General features: G+C 31.2%; 1 protein-coding gene across 1 annotated transcript in view; it reads right to left on the bottom strand.

The window, feature by feature from the left end:
- Positions 1–10,000, bottom strand: part of LOC105619272 — a 77,106-nt gene that overhangs the window by 37,301 nt on the left and 29,805 nt on the right. The window lies entirely within an intron of this gene.

Here is a 10,000-nt window from a genome sequence, read left to right as displayed (position 1 = left end):
ATACTTTGCCTGTTGCGTTTCGTCACGAAATCGAAGATGGCTAATAGAATGGCTGGCGTACCTATACGAGTATTGTTAGCGCCTAACCGCTGTACTTTGTTCACTTTCGAAGGAATGCACGCGCGTGAGCTCGTGCACCATTCTGACATTGCAACACAATGTGCGCAGTGTGTATATTTCTCAGGGATCCTCGTGACCGGTTTGCCGGAAAGAATCGCAACTCTATATATTTCTCTTATTACCTGTAGCATAGCGTGACCTTGCGATCTCGTAATATCAGGAATTGAGCGTTGGTCAAGCGAAAAGTGTTCAAACTTCTCAACGTGGATAATTATACGGAATATATTTTTAAAAAGTATTGCTAATTTCATGATTCTAGGATTTCAATTATATCGTTAATTCTTTATAAGATAGTGGAAGTTAAATTCGTTGAAATCTTTTTTATTGTTAATTTTATGTTAACTTTAAGCTCTCTACGTATTTTTTTAATTTTCACAGGAACAATACACTAAATAGTATCCCAATTTTGTTTAAAAAATATTAATTACATAAAACATTAAATTACGCTAAAAAGTTTTTTAATAAATAAAACATTTAAAAAGTAACTTTGACTGTTAAAAAATATATAATATTATTTTTTTAAATATAATATAATTATGTAAAAATACAAAGATTAAGAAAATTTAGAATTGTATATTATTTTGTGTTATAAGTAAATATAGTTAACTTCGTTAATAAAAATGACTTATTTATCATAAAAGATGAATATATAAATGAAACAAATAAAATTGTTTTGTTATTTTTTTCACGTATCTTTTTTTGTATGTAATTTATTAATTTATTGTATAATACATATTTATTTTAATCATTTTATATATGTAAATAACTATATTACTCGCTTATACTAGACTAGAACGCGTTTAAATTCCCACCCAAGGCTATGTTTAGATTTTAACCTGATTGCCTCCTCCCAGGTCACCTCCAATCATGGAACAAAATCGGAATGGATTTCGAAATTATTCAATTATTCCCTAGATTTTTATTGTGTTTTCTGGAAAAAACGGAATAATTCTAATAGGAATCCATTCCATTGGTCGGAAACGTAAGATATACATTACATACATTAAAAAAAAATGGCTAAATATGGCATAGCATGTTTTTATTGGCTGCTGTAGTCAATAAAAAATGTTATGCTACATTTTACTATTTAAATATTAACTTAAATGTTAACCATGTAAATTGTTGCAGCAGCCAATCTTTTTTTTTAGTGTAAAATTGGCTTGCTTTTGGAGATTATATGAAATTGTTTCTCTCGTGGTTCTGTTACTTTAGAAAAATTTATTTAAACTAAAAAAATTAATTATAATGACGACGTAACGAGTATGCAACTATCATCTAACATCAACGTGACATATTATAAAATTGCGTTTATAACATATTAAAATGCAATTATTATTGTTAACGCTGGCTGGTGAAATATTTTACTTTATTTTGTTGACGAAAATTTTGTTATACGTTAAGGATACATCCACACAAACTTAACCGCATAAACGTATGCATAAAAAAATTATCCAATCGATTATTTCTCTCATAAAGTCGCACGTAATATATGATTGGATAATTCTCTCGCAAATTATGTGGATATACTATTCTAACACATGTTTAATTATCATCGATGCAAATAGACATTTTATTGAGTTTAGTTATTGAGTTAGTTATTTTTGCTGCATCGTTAGTAATCGTTATTAAACCATTTCCCCTGTTCCTCTCTTTTCACTTACGTTTATTCCGATCTAGGGAAATAGGCGGAAAGCTCATAAACTATAATAGCAAAAACGCATGAACGGAATCACAGTCGGAAACTCACCAGTCGGAATGTCGCGTTTCCGGTCGGAGTAATTAGACAGTTTAGCTACAGCACTGCAAAAATTAATAAAATTAAGCTTATTCGACGCGTTTTTGCACGAAATGAATGAACCTGGCAAAGAAAAGGTATCGATGACATAGAGGGTTACACAAATTCTAAACATAAATTTTCCGCTTTAAAAATAAATTCTCTGCTTTAAAAACGTATGAAGTGCTGAAAACTTTCCGATCGATTTGGAAACAATCGGACTGTCTATTGTCCATAATAACCCATCCAAGAATATCTAGGGATAAATCTATTTCAAAATCATTTCCATAATAGATGCTTAGATATCATTTTATTCTTATTGTTCACCGAATATTAAAAACAAAAATTAAATGATATTTAGGGAGCAGTTAGATGATAATCTGACGCGCGCCAGGTACTCCCTAGGTATCATTTTATTCTTCTTCAACATTCGGTGAACAAGGATGATGCCTGGAATTTGGATGGAAATTTGAACATAGCTCTAATATTCAAAACCGGCGTTAAAATTAGTAGGTCCCGACAAAAGACTATAGGCGGGAGCACAGTCTTGTATAATGACGCATAATATACATAATGCATAAGAAAATGAATTAATCAAAGTACTTTATTTTCTTTTCTTCCTATAAAATAAAAAACTCTGGTTGGCTGATTCTCTTATGCTTTATGTATTATGCGTTACATAAAGATCTGTATTTATTCCGACTTTATCGATTTAGAAGAATATCTAAACGATATTCTTAGATCATCAATAAAGAATTTAATGAAATTAAAAGTACAACAGTTATTAGGAGGATATTAAAAAGAGGCCGATTTTTGTCTATAAAGATGTAAATAAAAGGAATAATTTTTATAAATTTTGACTTCCTAATGGGCAAAAATCGAACTCTTTTGCATATTTTTTTAAAACATATTTTTCTAAAAAGAATTTATCTTAGAACTAGAGAAACTCGTAGAAAAGAACAGTGATAATTTCGGATAATTCTAAGGCAATCAAGGCAGTAGTTTGCATTTTTCAGTTATGTTCAAAGAATATATTAAAAAATATTTTTATCATCTTGATAAAAATTCAATCAACTGATAACAAGTATCTCAGAAAATTATTGCAGATGCAGGAAAAAAGTTTATCAATTCAAAGATAATGTCATTTTATATATTCTATAAAATTTTATATTTTATGATGATTTTCTGCCTATATACTTGCTGCTTTTCTTTGAGAATTTACACGTCAGATGTGTTACGTTTACGTTCTACCGTTGTTCATTACGCGAATGCTAATCATCAATAACAGACTTTGTTCTTTTGGACTTCGCTATGTCCTCATGTTAGATGAGCGCAATAACTTCTCATTGACGTGTAAAATCGTTCTCCAATGTGCCAACCACCGCGGGCGATCGTTTTCGCAGTAATGTTCCACTATGTACACAATCGAAGACCTCCCTTTACGAGATGGGGTTAAACACGACGTTTAACCTGTGTAACCGTAGGTTTTCAGGATGAATCCACGCAAATCATCCAGTCTCTATCTTAGTTTCTTCCTTTGCCGCGAATTTACATCTCATGAGGAAAAAAGCGAATACAACGGATAAACCAAATTTTTGTTCATTAACGAAATTTAATTACTTGATACACAATACAATTTTATTACAACAGATGTTCGTAGCTTATTAAAAAATAACACTGCTATCTTTCTTTCAGTTAAAAATAAAATTTATAAATTTAACAAATGAGAAATTCTTTTTCCACAAGGCAAAACAATTTGTAATCATAATTAATTACAAATTATTCTATTTAATTCATTCAATAGTAATTAGTCTAATAAGTACTACTAATCATAAATGACAAATAATATAGTTGTGTAAATCAAAAGAACGATTTTGTTAAAATATTAAAAAATTTTGTTAGCTCAAATTATTATATAAATTCTAGCTGCAAACAATGCTGCAAAAAAAATGTTAATATTGTAATAATCAGCTCCTATATAACTATTTTGACAGTTCTACAAAATTATTATTTCAGATTTGTATATATTAGGTTGTCCGGAAAGTTCGTGCCGACTAAAATTTTAATATACATTTATTAAATTAAAATTTTCTGCGTTTCAATTTTTCTTCAACATTGACACGAACTTTCCGGACAACCCAATAGTTAAACTTTTAGACACTACAGTAGAATAATTCTTTCCGTGTATATGTCTTTTATAATATAATATATATATAAATGTGACAAAGCTTGTACACCACTTTCAAATGAAAAGATGCACACACACTTATCTTACCTTCAATAATATTTCATAACTCTCATACTGTTGTAATTTTGTTCCTAATTGATGGATGGAATTTTTTCGATATATTTACGGATTAATTTTTTTTTTTCCTCTGGCCGATCTTCCCGCGATGATCGTCACAAGTGAACCGTGTAGATTCGCTTTAACGTATGGCGAGTGAGACGTATCATCAGCGCCTGCTCGGTGAACGGGCGGAGATGGTCTAACATTACTTCGCGTGGCCATAATACTGGAAGCGAGTTCTCGCCGGCGAAACCGGAAACGATTAGTCAGATTACGTGATCGAAGGCACCGTTGGCCGTATACCGGATCCGCGGCCGGCCGGCCAGTCCGCGCTAAGTACGCGATCGCGTACACACGTACTCTCGGTCGGACCCACTACCGGTAATCACGCTGGCCGTGGCGGCCTCGCTCCCGTACGCGTTACGAACAGCGATAGTGGACTTGTTTGATCGCATTAAGTCAGCATTACCGCCGCTCATCTTGTATCAACGACTCGGAAATGACTGCACCGATTCTTGGTTCTGTCGGATTACACACGGCGTTATGCTAAGCCATACGTAGCCGTCGAGATAGCGATGCCATTGAACCTGAATAGATGAAACAAATTTTTCATTTTTTTCATTCGCGCGAATTAATCAGAAATGATTAATTGAAAAATTTTTTTATTTTAATGTATACACTTTTCACAATATACATTAAAAGAGTAAAGATACACAATGCGGTTCTCTTCGTAATTATTTAATATAAAATAAGAAAAATTACATTTAATAGCTATATCTTAAGTTTTTCCTCTCACTTATGCTTTAAAATTAATTTATAATCAATTATACAACATCCAGATCAACAGGATTTCTCTTACAAATAAATTTTTCTATGTGCGCAATTGTATCAAGTTAATAATCGATTAATTTATATTTCATTACTGATCCTCTCGACAAGTCAACAGTTAAACAGTAGTGATCTTGAGTCTTCCTGATTGCATGCAGCGATAAATGAAGATGTTAAACAGTATAATAGCAGCATTCGTTTCTCAAAGCAAAAATACGCACTTCTTAAATCAATTGAAAAATAAATTCGTGTGTATCGCAATAGAATTTTAATCATTCGCTATGGTCCGTATTCAGAATGCGCTTACAACGATGTTAGCGCGCTAACATACTATACTTTACGCATATTATAAAATTTCGGAGCGTTCTGAATACGGATCTATATCTTGGAGAGAGAAGAATCATTACTAAATTTTCTGCGGAATTTAAAAAAGGTGAATATTAAGAAGAACAAAAGAAATTTCTCTGAACTTGAATTGCGAAAAGAATATATGAATAAAAAATAAAAATGAAAAATATAAAAACATGAAGTAAAATAATATTTGATTGATAAAAGTATATTTGATAACAAGTAAATAATATTTGATTGATGATACGATGATAAACAAGAAATAATATTTTTTCCTCTTTTTATATCGGTATAACTGTAGATGCATCAACATAGTTGACATGATACGTGGCCAGCAAGATTTAAAAAATCCTAAACCTACGCGCCATGTTCAGACCCATGCAGGTTGTATTGAAAAGCCCAATAGTTCAATCATGCGAGACGACATGATAGTGCGAGACAAGACCGTTAGCGATTTTATGCAACCGTGTCGATATATCCACGTACTCTGCGAGAAAAAGAAAAGCGAGTAATACTATCTTACTTCGTATATGTATGATTCTCAGAAATGTCCCGATAATTTTGTCGGTGATGAAAATACTGAAAATGCAGATGTTCGGCAAAACATTCCTCGTTCGACGCGTTAGATGAAAGAAATCTGAAAATGACGATCGATTTTAGAATTCTCCGTTGAAGAATTCTCAAATTGCAAAATCGAGGAACAAAATAACAAGTATCTATGTATCTTTAGTACAGGTATGCTGTGCACGCATGTACATATGTAATCGGAGAAGAATAAAAGATAAGGTACGTAGTATTTTTCTATATTTGTCGACTTTCTATCTTAGATGCTCGAGAAAGAAAAAGAGAGAAAGAGACGGGATCCGCTTTCGATAGAACGATAAGATTTTGCTTCATAACGATTTATCGAGAATCTTGGAAATTATTACCGGCGAGAAACGATGAAACTTACGCTCTCGATCATATCCTCTTTACGACCGCAATAATATAGCTGTATTTACGACTGACGATGGGGTTTCTCTCTTTCTTTATTTCTCTCTCCGAAGCAGGATATGAATCGACGCGCCGCAGATTTGCAACGTAATCCCTCGCGATGCAACGACAATGTACGCTCGAGAATTCGCGCGGGGTCTCCTTTGCCGTCTCGGGGTATCCTTGTAATTAAGGCTGCCGCCGCGAGCGTTGTCGGCCGCGATGCCGATGCGGAAAAGTGCGGACCGAAACGGATAATAATTGCCCGCGGCCGGGGCCCCTCGATACGACATTATAAAGTCATCATGGGCAAGGGGGCACGCGTGCTATTCTCAGTGCCGACTCTGGCGACTTTTTTCTAGGCAACGCCGATCCACGGAGATCTGGATCCTCGACGTGCCGCTCATCAATTATGAGTTACGATCGCGCCTCAAGGCTCCACCAACAATCTCGGCCTCGAATCGAACGTCCTCCGCGCGCGCACGTCTCCCTGAGCCTTTTCCTCCAGTCCTGACGATAGCTATAAATCGCCATCCTGCCTTTTGGCAAGCAAGTAATGTCCTTGAATATTTATTGTCTGCCATAGTCAGCGATGTCTTTTTTTTTTAAGTAGTGACGTATGATATAGCTTTAAGGAATAGTTGATCGCAAAGTTTTGCGATCACACTCTTTTTTTATCTATCTATTTTTAAATAAATTATATAGAATCACAAAACAATATGCAATTTTAAATAGAAAAAGTAATAGTTCTTTAAACTGTGTAATCAGAAATATCTTATACACTGAGAAAAATAGTTTGGTTGAATTAAATAGTAATTCTGGTAAAAAATGGACGAATCAGAATTTTCAGTTAAATCTGCTAGAATTCTTTTAATTGATATAATTATTTTAAAAAAGTGAGAATTCTGGTAGATTTTAGACCAGAAATATTGTATTAATCAGAATTCCAGTTATCTCAACTAGAATTTTAATAAATTTAATCAGAAAATTCTGATTCGTCTAGTTTCAACCAGAAATTTTTTTCAGTGTAGTATTACAATTATAATAGATAATTATATACATAATATTTCACAAAAATAAGAAAGTACAAGGCTATTTGAACTATTTATCTATAGTATATATATATATATATATTGTGTATAATATTTTTATAATTTTTTATTATATTATAGAAGTGCTATTCTTTTTAAAATAGTGAAATATAATAACTGTAATAGTTTCGTTATTTACTGTAAGTACTAAAAATCTACAATATACATAAACTATAAATTTTCAGTTACAATACTTATAATGTAAACTATAAATTTTTAATACTTGTAGTGAATAATAGAATTTATAGTTTTAAGAAACAGTTGATCACTTCTCAACAAACCTTTTTATCTGAAATCTTATCTTTTTTTAATAAATTATATAGAAAAGTGAAAAATCGTAGAAAAGTACAGTTTTGCTGAAGTATTAAAAATTTAACTATGTACAGATCTGAAAAAATTTTTGAATTATCAAAATAATTATAAGACGTTCAAACTGATTGCCATAATATTAACATTTTTAACGCATTACTCATCATATTTTCTTATACTATAATAATTATTAATTATTAATTATTTTGACAGTCTGACAAAATTCTTTTTAGATCTGTATCTAAGTATTTAAATTTTTTTTAATTGTAGCAAAATCATTCTTTTCATGTTGTTAGAAAATTATTAATGTTTTCCTTCTTATTTTGAGAAGCATGGATAGAAATCTTTAGTCAAGCAATTGATAAACGTTTTCAATTTCATACCCGTTGTTCCGCTATCGCGAATCTCTCTGTTGAGAGTAAAGATCTCAAATGTGCGAGTTATCCAAGGGAAGAATTCTCTTACGATATTCTTCGACATGGTTCAATACTTCAACGCTGTTACACCATGTGCAAGGATCAGAACGACGAATGTACGCGCGCATGCATAGCGCATCATTAGGGCGTTTTGCCGGCGGCGTCGACGCGTCGTCGCCGTGAATCTACTCACACTCGAGAAAACGCGCGGAAAATGCGGAAAATTATATTCCTTGCGTCCGCATATTCGTGGCACCACACGACAAAACAGGTTGCTTTATAAATAACATGCGACGGCACTGAAATGATACCATGACCGCGGTGATTTCTTCCATGTTGTATTTTTGAACGCAACCATCTAAAGATGAATGAACTAATCAAATAAATTATCAATACCGATAAGCAAAGAAGGCTATATTCAAAGTGGGTCAAAGTAGATCTTGGTGCTGTCACGAACCATAACTATTTATTTAGAAATATAATAACTGTCCATTTTAATACATTTAAGTATTTTACTTCGGAACAAGGTTTAATCAAACAAATATAAATTTTATATCTTAGATATCGAGATCGCTTTTTAAAATTATTTTACAATTTGTAAAATTAATTTGACGTTTAATTTTTAGTAATTTATAATTTTGAGTAGATTTATTACGTTCATTACTAACATTATTTTTGTTATTAATATTATTATTATTTCGGGAAGTCTGGATGGATTTCAATTAAATTTTGAAGTTGACTAAGTTTTTAATAAAATGGGAAAAAATTGATATTTAAAGATAAACTTTGATCTGGATTAATTATTCGATCGTTTTAGGGAAAACGAATCAAAACTAATTGAATTAATAATTTCCCAAACCAATGCTTATCACTTGAAAGAATGTTTATCACTTGAAAGACTATCGCATTCCTCGTCAACAACAGTTAAACATCGCAGATCTGTTGCTATTCTCTTTATCAATGACAGGTTTTTAAATTAATAAGTTCAGCTTGGGTTAAGATATTGATAATAATTGACAAAAATCAAAAGTTAAATCAACCAATCAACAATAACTAAAAATAAATTTATCTTTAATGAGTTAAAAAAAAAAACTTTTCTACAAGCTTCTCTATATAGTAGAATTAAACCAAAGTCAACTGGGTTCGCTTCAAGAGAATCATACAATGTTGATCCAGAATTTATTAATCGTGTTATTCAATTTGTTGACCAAATTAAGATTTATTTTAAGACTAAACTCGAGCAGATATCCTTTAAAGTTTGGAAACAGATCGCGACTAATTATTCTTATAGGGAAGCGTTGCCAAATGCGTACAACTTAACATATTTTTATTATATTTTCCATTTGGCACTGTTTTGTACATAAATAAATACTAGAAATTGTAGCTTGAGGTTCAGATTATTAGTACATATTTAACTTTTCACTAATAACAAATTAATTTGCAGGTATTTTCTATTTCCTTTAAAAGTATTGAATTTATAAATGAAAATAATTGAAAGTATAAGATTAATAAAAGAAATCATTAATACCTAATAATTAATATTTAATTTTAATAATTTATTGAAGAAAATCAAATATTTTATAATTAATAAATAACAATAAAAGACAAATGATGTTAAAATAAAATTGACTCAAATATTAGGTGTAGTAAAAAGAAATCCATTATTTTTGCATGAAATTGAATGGAAAAATAATGGATTTCTTTTTACTACACTAATATATTTTTACATTTTTATATTGATATCAATTATTAATTTTATTATTGTTGATTATCAGTCTTATGATAATTTAGGAAACTTAATGAATTTTGTAAAAATATTGATTTAATCTTTATAATGGTTACAAATATATATATA

The sequence above is a fragment of the Atta cephalotes genome (genome assembly GCF_000143395.1).
Source record: "Atta cephalotes unplaced genomic scaffold scaffold00020, whole genome shotgun sequence".
NCBI lineage: Eukaryota > Metazoa > Arthropoda > Insecta > Hymenoptera > Formicidae > Atta > Atta cephalotes.
This window is presented reverse-complemented; position numbering and strand designations above follow the sequence as displayed.